This window comes from Heterodontus francisci, chromosome 43 (genome assembly GCF_036365525.1).
Source record: "Heterodontus francisci isolate sHetFra1 chromosome 43, sHetFra1.hap1, whole genome shotgun sequence".
NCBI lineage: Eukaryota > Metazoa > Chordata > Chondrichthyes > Heterodontiformes > Heterodontidae > Heterodontus > Heterodontus francisci.
The window spans coordinates 6,362,395-6,375,607 of NC_090413.1; positions in this window are offsets into that span (position 1 = coordinate 6,362,395).

The following is a 13,213-nucleotide window of genomic DNA, read 5'->3' on the forward strand; positions in this document are numbered from 1 at the left end:
GTTACTCTCACACTAATACACAGAGCAGGGTTACTCTCACTAATACACAGAGCAGGGTTACTCTCACGAATGCACAGAGCAGGGTTACTCTCACTAATATACAGAGTAGGGTTACTCACACTGTAATACACAGAGCAGGGTTACTCTCACGAATGCACAGAGCAGAGTAACTCTCACACTAATACACATAGCAGGGTTACTCACACTGTAATACACAGAGCAGGGTTACTCTCACACTAATACACAGAGCAGGGTTACCCACACTGTAATAAACTGAGCAGGGTTACTCTCTCACTAATATACAGAGTAGGGTTACTCTCACACTAATACACAGAGCAGGGTTACTCTCACACTGTAATACACAGAGCAGGGTTAATCTCTCACTAATATACAGAGTAGGGTTACTCACACTGTAATACACTGAGAAGGGCTACTCTCACATGAATACACAGAGCAGGGTTACTCTCACACTAATACACGGAGCAGGGTTACTCTCACTCTAATACACAGAGCAGGGTTACTCTCACACGAATACACAGAGCAGGATTACTCTCACACTAATACACAGAGCAGGGTTACTGTCACTAATATACAGAGTAGGGTTACTGACACTATAATGCACAGAGCAGGGTTACTCTCACACGAATACACAGAGCAGGATTACTCTCACTCTAATACACAGAGCAGGGTTACTCTCACACTAATACACAGAACAGGGTTACTCTCACTGTAATACACAGAGCAGGGTGACTCTCACACTAATACACAGAGGAGGATGACTCTCACACTAATACACAGAGCAGGGTTACTCTCACTAATGTATAAAGTAGGGTTACTGACACTATAATGCACAGAGCAGGGTTACTCACACTGTAATACACAGAGCAGGGTTACTCTCACACTAATACGCAGAGCAGGGTTACTCACACTGTAATACACAGAGCAGGGTTACTCTCACACTAATACACAGAGCAGGGTTACTCTCACACTAATGTACAGAGCAGGGTTACTCACACTGTAATACACAGAGCAGGGTTAGTCTCACACTAATACACAGAGCAGGGTTACTCACACTGTAATACACAGAGCAGGGTTACTCTCTTACTAATACACAGAGCAGGGTTACTCTCACACTAATACTCAGAGCAGGGTTACTCTCACTAATACACAGGGCATGGTTACTCTCACTAATATACAGATTTGGGTTACTCACACTGTAATACACAGAGCAGGGTTACTATCACTAATATACAGAGTTGGGTTACTCACACTAATACACAGAGCAGGGTTACTCACACCGTAATACACAGAGCAGGGTTACTCTCACACTAATACACAGAGCAGGGTTACTCACACTGTAATACACAGATCAGGGTTCCTCTCACACTGTAATACACTGAGCAGGGTTGCTCACACTGTAATACACAGAGCAGGGTTTCTCACACACTGTAGTACACAGAGCAGGGTTACTCTCACACTGATACACAGAGCAGGGTTGCTCTCACACAAATACACAGAGCAGGGTTACTCTCACACTAATACACAGTGCCGGGTTACTCTCACTAATATACAGAGTAGAGTTCCTCACACTGTAATACACAGTGCAGGGTTACTCTCTTACTAATATACAGAGTAGGGTTCCTCACACTGTAATACACAGAGCAGGGTTACTGTCACTGTAATACACAGAGCAGGGTTACTCTCTTACTAATATACAGAGTAGGGTTCCTCACACTGTAATACACAGAGCAGGGTTACTCTCTTACTAATACACAGAGCAGGGTTACTTTCACTGTTTTACACAGAGCAGGGTTACTCTCTTAGTAATACAAAGAGCAGGGTTACTCACACTGTAATACACAGAGCAGGGTTACTCTCTTACTAATACAAAGAGCAGGGTTACTCACACTGTAATACACAGAGCAGGGTTACTCTCACTAATATACAGAGTAGGTTTACTCACACTACTACACAGAGTAGGGTTACTCTCACTAATATACAGAGTAGGGTTACTCTCACACCAATACACAGAGCAGTGTTACTCTCACTAATACACAGAGCAGGCTTACTCTCACTAATATACAGACAGGGTTACTCTCACTCATACACAGAGTAGGGTTACTCACACTGTAATTCACAGAGCAGGGTTACTCTCACACTAATACACAGAGCAGGGTTACTCACACTGTAATACACAGAGCAGGGTTACTCTCACACTAATACACAGAGCAGGGTTACTCTCACTAATACACAGAGCAGGGTTACTCTCACTAATATACAGAGTAGGGTTACTCTCACCAATACACAGAGTAGGGTTACTCACACTGTAATAGACAGAGCAGGGTTACTCTCACTAATGCACAGAGCAGGGTTACTCTCACACTAATACACAGAGCAGGGTTACTCTCACTGTAATACACAGAGCAGGATTACTCTCACACTAATACACAGAGCAGGGTTACTCTCACTAATATACAGAGTAGGGTTACTGACAGTATAATGCACAGAGCAGGGTTACTCACACTGTAATACACAGAGCAGGGTTACTCTCACACTAATACACAGAGCAGGGTTACTCTCACTAATACACAGAGTAGGGTTACTCACACTGTAATACACAGAGCAGGGTTACTCTCACTAATACACAGAGCAGGGTTACTCACACTGTAATACACAGAGCAGGGTTAATCTCTCACTAATATACAGAGTAGGGTTACTCACACTGTAATACACAGAGAAGGGCTACTCTCACACGAATACACAGAGCAGGGTTACTCTCACACTAATACACGGAGCAGGGTTACTCTCACACGAATACACAGAGCAGGATTACTCTCACACTAATACACAGAGCAGGGTTACTGTCACTAATATACAGAGTAGGGTTACTGACACTATAATGCACAGAGCAGGGTTACTCTCACACGAATACACAGAGCAGGATTACTCTCACTCTAATACACAGAGCAGGGTTACTCTCACACTAATACACAGAACAGGGTTACTCACACTGTAACACACAGAGCTGGGTTACTCTCACACTAATACACAGAGCAGGGTTACTCTCACACTAATACACAGAGCAGGGTTACTCACACTGTAATGCACAGAGCAGGGTTACTCACACTGTAATACACAGAGCAGGGTTACTCTCTTACTAATACACAGAGCAGGGTTACTCTCACACTAATACACAGAGCAGGGTTACTCTCACTAATACACAGAGCAGGGTTACTCTCACGAATGCACAGAGCAGGGTTACTCTCACTAATATACAGAGTAGGGTTACTCACACTGTAATACACAGAGCAGGGTTACTCTCACGAATGCACAGAGCAGAGTAACTCTCACACTAATACACATAGCAGGGTTACTCACACTGTAATACACAGAGCAGGGTTACTCTCACACTAATACACAGAGCAGGGTTACCCACACTGTAATAAACTGAGCAGGGTTACTCTCTCACTAATATACAGAGTAGGGTTACTCTCACACTAATACACAGAGCAGGGTTACTCTCACACTGTAATACACAGAGCAGGGTTAATCTCACTCTAATACACAGAGCAGGGTTACTCTCACACTAATACACAGAACAGGGTTACTCACACTGTAACACACAGAGCTGGGTTACTCTCACACTAATACACAGAGCAGGGTTACTCTCACACTAATACACGGAGCAGGGTTACTCACACTGTAATACACAGAGCAGGGTTACTGTCACTGTAATACACAGAGCAGGGTTACTCTCACACTAATACACAGAGCAGGGTTACTCACACTGAAATACACAGAGCAGGGTTACTCTCTCACGAATATACAGAGTAGGGTTACTCACACTGTAATACACTGAACAGGGTGACTCTCACACAAATACACAGAGCAGGGTTACTCTCACACTAATACACAGAGCAGGGTTACTCTCACTGTAATACACAGAGCAGGATTACTCTGACACTAATACACAGAGCAGGGTTACTCTCACTAATATACAGAGTAGGGTTACTGACACTATAATGCACAGAGCAGGGTTACTCACACTGTAATACACAGAGCAGGGTTACTCTCACACTAATACACAGAGCAGGGTTACTCTCACTAATACACAGAGTAGGGTTACTCACACTGTAATACACAGAGCAGGGTTACTCTCACTAATACACAGAGCAGGGTTACTCACACTGTAATACACAGAGCAGGGTTAATCTCTCACTAATATACAGAGTAGGGTTACTCACACTGTAATACACAGAGCAGGGTTACTCTCACGAATGCACAGAGCAGAGTAACTCTCACACTAATACACATAGCAGGGTTACTCACACTGTAATACACAGAGCAGGGTTACTCTCACACTAATACACAGAGCAGGGTTACCCACACTGTAATAAACTGAGCAGGGTTACTCTCTCACTAATATACAGAGTAGGGTTACTCTCACACTAATACACAGAGCAGGGTTACTCTCACACTGTAATACACAGAGCAGGGTTAATCTCACTCTAATACACAGAGCAGGGTTACTCTCACACTAATACACAGAACAGGGTTACTCACACTGTAACACACAGAGCTGGGTTACTCTCACACTAATACACAGAGCAGGGTTACTCTCACACTAATACACAGAGCAGGGTTACTCACACTGTAATACACAGAGCAGGGTTACTGTCACTGTAATACACAGAGCAGGGTTACTCTCACACTAATACACAGAGCAGGGTTACTCACACTGAAATACACAGAGCAGGGTTACTCTCTCACGAATATACAGAGTAGGGTTACTCACACTGTAATACACTGAACAGGGTGACTCTCACACAAATACACAGAGCAGGGTTACTCTCACACTAATACACAGAGCAGGGTTACTCTCACTGTAATACACAGAGCAGGATTACTCTCACACTAATACACAGAGCAGGGTTACTCTCACTAATATACAGAGTAGGGTTACTGACACTATAATGCACAGAGCAGGGTTACTCACACTGTAATACACAGAGCAGGGTTACTCTCACACTAATACACAGAGCAGGGTTACTCTCACTAATACACAGAGTAGGGTTACTCACACTGTAATACACAGAGCAGGGTTACTCTCACTAATACACAGAGCAGGGTTACTCACACTGTAATACACAGAGCAGGGTTAATCTCTCACTAATATACAGAGTAGGGTTACTCACACTGTAATACACTGAGAAGGGCTACTCTCACACGAATACACAGAGCAGGGTTACTCTCACACTAATACACGGAGCAGGGTTACTCTCACACGAATACACAGAGCAGGATTACTCTCACACTAATACACAGAGCAGGGTTACTGTCACTAATATACAGAGTAGGGTTACTGACACTATAATGCACAGAGCAGGGTTACTCTCACACGAATACACAGAGCAGGATTACTCTCACTCTAATACACAGAGCAGGGTTACTCTCACACTAATACACAGAACAGGGTTACTCACACTGTAACACACAGAGCTGGGTTACTCTCACACTAATACACAGAGCAGGGTTACTCTCACACTAATACACAGAGCAGGGTTACTCACACTGTAATGCACAGAGCAGGGTTACTGCACGCTAATATACAGAGCAGGGTTACTCACACTGTAATTCACAGAGCAGGGTTACTCTCTTACTAATACACAGAGCAGGGTTACTCTCACACTAATACACAGAGCAGGGTTACTCTCACTAATACACAGAGCAGGGTTACTCTCACGAATGCACAGAGCAGGGTTACTCTCACTAATATACAGAGTAGGGTTACTCACACTGTAATACACAGAGCAGGGTTACTCTCACGAATGCACAGAGCTGAGTAACTCTCACACTAATACACATAGCAGTGTTACTCGCACTGTAATACACAGAGCAGGGTTACTCTCACACTAATACACAGAGCAGGGTTACCCACACTGTAATAAACTGAGCAGGGTTACTCTCTCACTAATATACAGAGTAGGGTTACTCTCACACTAATACACAGAGCAGGGTTACTCTCACACTAATGCACAGAGCAGGGTTACTCTCACACTAATGCACAGAGCAGGGTTACTCTCACTGTAATACACAGAGCAGGGTGACTCTCACACGAATACACAGAGGAGGATGACTCTCACACTAATACACAGAGGAGGATGACTCTCACACTAATACACAGAGCAGGGTTACTCTCACTAATGTATAAAGTAGGGTTACTGACACTATAATGCACAGAGCAGGGTTACTCACACTGTAATACACAGAGCAGGGTTACTCTCACACTAATACGCAGAGCAGGGTTACTCACACTGTAATACACAGAGCAGGGTTACTCTCACACTAATACACAGAGCAGGGTTACTCTGACACTAATGTACAGAGCAGGGTTAGTCACACTGTAATACACAGAGCAGGGTTAGTCTCACACTAATACACAGAGCAGGGTTACTCACACTGTAATACACAGAGCAGGGTTACTCTCTTACTAATACACAGAGCAGGGTTACTCTCACACTAATACTCAGAGCAGGGTTACTCTCACTAATACACAGGGCATGGTTACTCTCACTAATATACAGAGTTGGGTTCCTCACACTGTAATACACAGAGCAGGGTTACTCTCACTAATGCACAGAGCAGGGTTACTCTCACACTAATACACAGAGCAGGGTTACTCACACTGTGATACACAGAGCAGGGTTACTCTCACACTAATACACAGAGCAGGGTTACTCACACTGTAATACACAGAGCAGGGTTACTCTCTCACTAATATACAGAGCAGGGTTACTCTCACACTAATACACAGAGCAGGGTTACTCTCACACTAATGCACAGAGCAGGGTTACTATCACACCAATGCACAGACCAGGGTTACTCTCACTAATGCACAGAGCAGGGTTACTCTCACACTAATGCACAGAGCAGGGTTACTCTCACACTAATGCACAGAGCAGGGTTACTCTCACACTAATACACAGAGCAGGGTTACTCACACTGTAACACACAGAGCAGGGTTACACTCACACTCATACACAGAGCATGGTTACTCTCACTGAAATGGAGTAATAATGTAATACTCTCACTAATGCACAGAGCAGGGTTACTCACACTGTAATACACTGAGCATGGTTACTCTCACACTGTAATACACTGAGCAGGGTTACTCTCACACTGTGATACACAGAGCAGGGTTACTCTCACTAATACACAGAGGATGGTTACTCACACTGTAATACACAGTGCAGGTTACTCTCTTACTAACATCCAGAGTAGGGTTACTCACACTGTAATACACAGAGCAGGGTTACTCTCACTCATACACAGAGGATGGTTACTCACACTGTCATACACAGTGCAGGTTACTCTCTTACTAATATCCAGAGTACGGTTACTCTCACACTGTAATACACAGAGCAGGCTTACTCTCACACTGTAATACACAGAGCAGGATTACTCTCACACTAATACACAGAGCAGGGTTACTGTCATTAATATACAGAGTAGGGTTACTGACACTATAATGCACAGAGCAGGGTTACTCATACTGTAATACACAGAGCAGGGTTACTCTCACACTAATACACAGAACAGGGAACTCACACTGTAATACACAGAGCTGGGTTACTCTCACACTAATACACAGAGCAGGGTTACTCACACTGTAATACACAGAGCAGGGTTACTCTCACGCTAATATACAGAGCAGGGTTACTCACACTGTAATACACAGAGCAGGGTTACTCTCATACTAATACACAGAGCAGGGTTACTCACACTGTAATACACAGAGCAGGGTTACTCTCACTGTAATGCACAGAGCAGGGTTACTCTCACACTAATACACAGAGCAGGGTTACTCACACTGAAATACACAGAGCAGGGTTACTCTCTCACGAATATACAGAGTAGGGTTACTCACACTGTAATACACTGAACAGGGTGACTCTCACACAAATACACAGAGCAGGGTTACTCTCAAACTAATACACAGAGCAGGGTTACTCTCACTGTAATACACAGAGCAGGATTACTCTCACACTAATACACAGAGCAGGGTTACTCTCACTAATATACAGAGTAGGGTTACTGACACTATAATGCACAGAGCAGGGTTACTCACACTGTAATACACAGAGCAGGGTTACTCTCACACTAATACACAGAGCAGGGTTACTCTCACTAATACACAGAGTAGGGTTACTCACACTGTAATACACAGAGCAGGGTTAATCTCACTAATGCACAGAGCAGGGTTACTCACACTGTAATACACAGAGCAGGGTTAATCTCTCACTAATATACAGAGTAGGGTTACTCACACTGTAATACACTGAGAAGGGCTACTCTCACACTAATACACGGAGCAGGGTTACTCTCACACGAATACACAGAGCAGGATTACTCTCACACTAATACACAGAGCAGGGTTACTGTCACTAATATACAGAGTAGGGTTACTGACACTATAATGCACAGAGCAGGGTTACTCTCACACGAATACACAGAGCAGGATTACTCTCACTCTAATACACAGAGCAGGGTAACTCTCACACTAATACACAGAACAGGGTTACTCACACTGTAACACACAGAGCTGGGTTACTCTCACACTAATACACAGAGCAGGGTTACTCTCACACTAATACACAGAGCAGGGTTACTCACACTGTAATGCACAGAGCAGGGTTACTCTCTTACTAATACACAGAGCGGCGTTACTCTCACACTAATACACAGAGCAGGGTTACTCTCACTAATACACAGAGCAGGGTTACTCTCACGAATGCACAGAGCAGGGTTACTCTCACTAATATACAGAGTAGGGTTACTCACACTGTAATACACAGAGCAGGGTTACTCTCACGAATGCACAGAGCAGAGTAACTCTCACACTAATACACATAGCAGGGTTACTCACACTGTAATACACAGAGCAGGGTTACTCTCACACTAATACACAGAGCAGGGTTACCCACACTGTAATAAACTGAGCAGGGTTACTCTCTCACTAATATACAGAGTAGGGTTAATCTCACACTAATACACAGAGCAGGGTTACTCTCACACTAATGCACAGAGCAGGGTTACTCTCACTGTAATACACAGAGCAGGGTGACTCTCACACGAATACACAGAGGAGGATGACTCTCACACTAATACACAGAGGAGGATGACTCTCACACTAATACACAGAGCAGGGTTACTCTCACTAATGTATAAAGTAGGGTTACTGACACTATAATGCACAGAGCAGGGTTACTCACACTGTAATACACAGAGCAGGGTTACTCTCACACTAATACGCAGAGCAGGGTTACTCACACTGTAATACACAGAGCAGGGTTACTCTCACACTAATACACAGAGCAGGGTTACTCTCACACTAATGTACAGAGCAGGGTTAGTCACACTGTAATACACAGAGCAGGGTTAGTCTCACACTAATACACAGAGCAGGGTTACTCACACTGTAATACACAGAGCAGGGTTACTCTCTTACTAATACACAGAGCAGGGTTACTCTCAAACTAATACTCAGAGCAGGGTTACTCTCACTAATACACAGGGCATGGTTACTCTCACTAATATACAGAGTTGGGTTCCTCACACTGTAATACACAGAGCAGGGTTACTCTCACTAATGCACAGAGCAGGGTTACTCTCACACTAATACACAGAGCAGGGTTACTCACACTGTGATACACAGAGCAGGGTTACTCTCACACTAATACACAGAGCAGGGTTACTCACACTGTAATACACAGAGCAGGGTTACTCTCTCACTAATATACAGAGCAGGGTTACTCTCACACTAATATACAGAGCAGGGTTACTCTCACACTAATGCACAGAGCAGGGTTACTATCACACCAATGCACAGACCAGGGTTACTCTCACTAATGCACAGAGCAGGGTTACTCTCACACTAATGCACAGAGCAGGGTTACTCTCACACTAATGCACAGATCAGGGTTACTCTCACACTAATACACAGAGCAGGGTTACTCACACTGTAATACACAGAGCAGGGTTACACTCACACTCATACACAGAGCATGGTTACTCTCACTGAAATGGAGTAATAATGTAATACTCTCACTAATGCACAGAGCAGGGTTACTCACACTGTAATACACTGAGCATGGTTACTCTCACACTGTAATACACTGAGCAGGGTTACTCTCACACTGTGATACACAGAGCAGGGTTACTCTCACTAATACACAGAGGATGGTTACTCACACTGTAATACACAGTGCAGGTTACTCTCTTACTAACATCCAGAGTAGGGTTACTCACACTGTAATACACAGAGCAGGGTTACTCTCACACTCTAATGCACAGAGCAGGGTTACTCTCACTCATACACAGAGGATGGTTACTCACACTGTCATACACAGTGCAGGTTACTCTCTTACTAATATCCAGAGTACGGTTACTCTCACACTGTAATACACAGAGCAGGGTTACTCTCACACTGTAATACACAGAGCAGGATTACTCTCACACTAATACACAGAGCAGGGTTACTGTCATTAATATACAGAGTAGGGTTACTGACACTATAATGCACAGAGCAGGGTTACTCATACTGTAATACACAGAGCAGGGTTACTCTCACACTAATACACAGAACAGGGAACTCACACTGTAATACACAGAGCTGGGTTACTCTCACACTAATACACAGAGCAGGGTTACTCACACTGTAATACACAGAGCAGGGTTACTCTCACGCTAATATACAGAGCAGGGTTACTCACACTGTAATACACAGAGCAGGGTTACTCTCTTACTAATACACAGAGCAGGGTTACTCACACTGTAATACACAGAGCAGGGTTACTCTCACTGTAATGCACAGAGCAGGGTTACTCTCACACTAATACACAGAGCAGGGTTACTCACACTGAAATACACAGAGCAGGGTTACTCTCTCACGAATATACAGAGTAGGGTTACTCACACTGTAATACACTGAACAGGGTGACTCTCACACAAATACACAGAGCAGGGTTACTCTCACACTAATACACAGAGCAGGGTTACTCTCACTGTAATACACAGAGCAGGATTACTCTCACACTAATACACAGAGCAGGGTTACTCTCACTAATATACAGAGTAGGGTTACTGACACTATAATGCACAGAGCAGGGTTACTCACACTGTAATACACAGAGCAGGGTTACTCTCACACTAATACACAGAGCAGGGTTACTCTCACTAATACACAGAGTAGGGTTACTCACACTGTAATACACAGAGCAGGGTTACTCTCACTAATACACAGAGCTGGGTTACTCACACTGTAATACACAGAGCAGGGTTAATCTCTCACTAATATACAGAGTAGGGTTACTCACACTGTAATACACTGAGAAGGGCTACTCTCACACGAATACACAGAGCAGGGTTACTCTCACACTAATACACGGAGCAGGGTTACTCTCACACGAATACACAGAGCAGGATTACTCTCACACTAATACACAGAGCAGGGTTACTGTCACTAATATACAGAGTAGGGTTACTGACACTATAATGCACAGAGCAGGGTTACTCTCACACGAATACACAGAGCAGGATTACTCTCACTCTAATACACAGAGCAGGGTAACTCTCACACTAATACACAGAACAGGGTTACTCACACTGTAACACACAGAGCTGGGTTACTCTCACACTAATACACAGAGCAGGGTTACTCTCACACTAATACACAGAGCAGGGTTACTCACACTGTAATGCACAGAGCAGGGTTACTCACACTGTAATACACAGAGCAGGGTTACTCTCTTACTAATACACAGAGCGGGGTTACTCTCACACTAATACACAGAGCAGGGTTACTCTCACTAATACACAGAGCAGGGTTACTCTCACGAATGCACAGAGCAGGGTTACTCTCACTAATATACAGAGTAGGGTTACTCACACTGTAATACACAGAGCAGGGTTACTCTCACGAATGCACAGAGCAGAGTAACTCTCACACTAATACACATAGCAGGGTTACTCACACTGTAATACACAGAGCAGGGTTACTCTCACACTAATACACAGAGCAGGGTTACCCACACTGTAATAAACTGAGCAGGGTTACTCTCTCACTAATATACAGAGTAGGGTTACTCTCACACTAATACACAGAGCAGGGTTACTCTCACACTAATGCACAGAGCAGGGTTACTCTCACACTAATGCACAGAGCAGGGTTACTCTCACTGTAATACACAGAGCAGGGTGACTCTCACACGAATACACAGAGGAGGATGACTGTCACACTAATACACAGAGGAGGATGACTCTCACACTAATACACAGAGCAGGGTTACTCTCACTAATGTATAAAGTAGGGTTACTGACACTATAATGCACAGAGCAGGGTTACTCACACTGTAATACACAGAGCAGGGTTACTCTCACACTAATACGCAGAGCAGGGTTACTCACACTGTAATACACAGAGCAGGGTTACTCTCACACTAATACACAGAGCAGGGTTACTCTCACACTAATGTACAGAGCAGGGTTAGTCACACTGTAATACACAGAGCAGGGTTAGTCTCACACTAATACACAGAGCAGGGTTACTCACACTGTAATACACAGAGCAGGGTTACTCTCTTACTAATACACAGAGCAGGGTTACTCTCACACTAATACTCAGAGCAGGGTTACTCTCACTAATACACAGGGCATGGTTACTCTCACTAATATACAGAGTTGGGTTACTCACACTGTAATACACAGAGCAGGGTTACTCTCACTAATGCACAGAGCAGGGCTACTCTCACACTAATACACAGAGCAGGGTTACTCACACTGTGATACACAGAGCAGGGTTACTCTCACACTAATACACAGAGCAGGGTTACTCACACTGTAATACACAGAGCAGGGTTACTCTCTCACTAATATACAGAGCAGGGTTACTCTCACACTAACATACAGAGCAGGGTTACTCTCACACTAATGCACAGAGCAGGGTTACTATCACACCAATGCACAGACCAGGGTTACTCTCACTAATGCACAGAGCAGGGTTACTCTCACACTAATGCACAGAGCAGGGTTACTCTCACACTAATGCACAGATCAGGGTTACTCTCACACTAATACACAGAGCAGGGTTACTCACACTGTAACACACAGAGCAGGGTTACACTCACACTCATACACAGAGCATGGTTACTCTCAC